At 37.9% G+C, this 2,572-nt stretch overlaps 1 pseudogene; it reads right to left on the bottom strand.

The window, feature by feature from the left end:
- Positions 1–437: 437 nt before the first annotated feature.
- Positions 438–1,019, bottom strand: LOC108305833 (annotated as a pseudogene).
- Positions 1,020–2,572: the final 1,553 nt, after the last annotated feature.

Here is a 2,572-nt window from a genome sequence, read left to right as displayed (position 1 = left end):
CAGAGTTTTGCTCTTGTTGCCCAGGCTGGAGTGCAGTGGCACGATCTCGGCTCACTGCAACCTCCACCTCCTGGGTTCAAGTGATTGTCCTGCCTCAGCCTCCCGAGTAGCTGGGTCTACAGGTGCATGCCAGATGGGGTTTCATCATATTGGTCAGGGTAGTCTCAAACTCCTGACTTCGGGTGTTTCACCTGCCTCGGCCTCCCAAAATGCTGGGATTACAGCCCTGAGCCACTGTGCCCTGCCTAAAATGTTTAAATGAGACAAAATATCAATTTCAAAACAGCATCAAAAAATGAGTATATTTTTAAGGATACTCAGCTCAAAATAGAGCAAATGGGTTTATGGAAGAATAAATCATGCTACTGAATGTTTAATGAACCGGAAACAAAAGAGAGTTGGTCAAAGAAAGGCAGAGGACTTTTGTCTCGTAAGAGTTAGAACCTAGGGGCTTGATAGTCACCTGACATCTGTTCAGTGTTCTATCTATGGTTAGAAATGTGCAAGTTAGGAACTCCAGGATTCTTTCGGATTCTTTTTATAAGGTCCTGGTCAAGCAGGGACACAATGTAACACTTGTAAGTTCCACTCTGTACTAAGTACTCATCTGCATAGGTTCCTCTGTGTGTCCCCGGCAATCATTCCAATATTGGATCCTTAACAATCCTTAGAGCTGCTAGATACTTTTGCCCTCATTTCCCAGTTTCAGCCATTACACAGTCAGTTATGCGAAGGATACGCTTGGCATGCAGACAGTCCATCATTGCACTAAATCTAGTTTGGTATTAATGGAAAATTTGATAAAGTTGGTATCAACTAGGATGTGGTAAGGTGCGCCCAGCTGTGTATTATATTGGAAAAATAATCAGGAAGGGTATTGAGCTTTTCTTTCCTTTAGTGTGCTGGGATGCTATTTTTCTTTCTTTTTAGGTTTTAATCTGTTCTTTAAGCCTCTGATCTCTGAGACTAGGCATTCACCTCATGGTCACGTACTTCCTTGTTTTCTTCTGCTTCCCCATGTTCATGCCACGCTCTTGTTTCTTCTATTATTATCTTTAAAATGAATAATTCCTTTATTCAACAATATTATATATGGGTTATGAAATTTTAATTTCAGTGACCATATTCTTAATTTCCAAAAAGATTGCTTGGTTTATTTTTATATCTACCTGTTCGTGTTTTGTAATACCTGTATCTATTTTTTGGTTTGGTTTGGTTCGGTTGGCTCGTTTGCCTATGTGTAACATTCGTTATGTTCGTGGATTTTGAAGTGTAATTTTACATCCTTTATAATGACACATTGTGGTTTTTCCCTCTCTTTGTTGTTATTTTTATTGGCTAATAGTTTTGTGTTATCTACTGTATCCCCTTCCATAAAGAGATCAGTTCTTCTTTGACATAATTACCCCTGGAAATACCCCATTACACATCAGTTAACTTCCTTTCATAGGTTAGCTAAGTGTTGCAATAGGATATAGATATAATGACAATATGATTGTCAGAAATTGTTTTCCATTACAGCTTTAAAAGCAGAGGGACTGAAAAGGCTTCCAGATTTTTTCTCTCTAAAAACAAAATATCACTATTACTACTAAAAACAAAATATTCTACTACTGTTGCAAATTACCACAAAATGTGTGGCCTAAAACAACGCAAATATATCTTACATCCTGGTGGACAGACATCTGAAATGAATTGGCAAGGCCGAATTTCTTCTCTCTAGGGGAGAATCCACTTCCTGGTCTTTTTCAGCTTCTACAAGTCATCTGAGGTTTTGGGCTCATCTCTTTTTCTCTCCCTGTCTCCTTCATACACCACCCCTCTGTTTTTATTACCATATCTCTTTCTCTGACTCTAACTCTCCTGCTTCTCTTTTACAAAGACACTTGTGATGACACGGGGATTGCCCAGGTAATAATCTGGTTAAATCTCCCATTTTAGGATCCTTCACTTAATCATCTCTGCAAAGTCCCTTTTGTCATATAATGTATCATAGTCACAGTTTCTGGGGTTTAGTATGTGAATCTCATTTGAGCATCATTACTTTACCTATCAAATATGGCATCTGCTTTCTTTGGATTCTGTAATACCATATTGTTACATTTTATATTTCTTAAATGTCTGGCTATTTCTTCTCAAATTCTCTTTCAGGATTTACTCTCTGCTCTTTCCTTAATTATTGGGGCCTCTTGGATTTAAGTCCCAAAGTAAATGCTAGAAATTTCCATTGTATTTCTTATCTTGTGCAATCAAGATAATTCCCTAAGTGGATTATAAAAATCTCTATTATATTTCTGACTCTGCTACTGAAAATGTACACAGATAGACATCTCGCATATAACATGTTCTGAACTGAAATCATGCTTACACCTTCAAAGGTGCACCATTTTGCCCATTTAATGCCATTTCCATGAACCCTTTACCTAAGTCAAAGTCATCTTTACTTCCTCCATCTCCCTCCCTTCCCCAAATCATTATGAATCTGAAAATCACATTAAATTTAAATGTTTCGGAAGTCTTTCTCCGTATGCACCAACACTCCTCAATCTAGGCCAGTTTTGTCTTTTGTCTA

Source organism: Cebus imitator, unplaced genomic scaffold (assembly GCF_001604975.1).
Source record: "Cebus imitator isolate Cc_AM_T3 unplaced genomic scaffold, Cebus_imitator-1.0 Scaffold67, whole genome shotgun sequence".
Taxonomy (NCBI): Eukaryota; Metazoa; Chordata; class Mammalia; order Primates; family Cebidae; genus Cebus; species Cebus imitator.
Note: the sequence above shows the minus strand (reverse complement) of the source record. Positions and strands in the feature narration are given on the sequence as shown.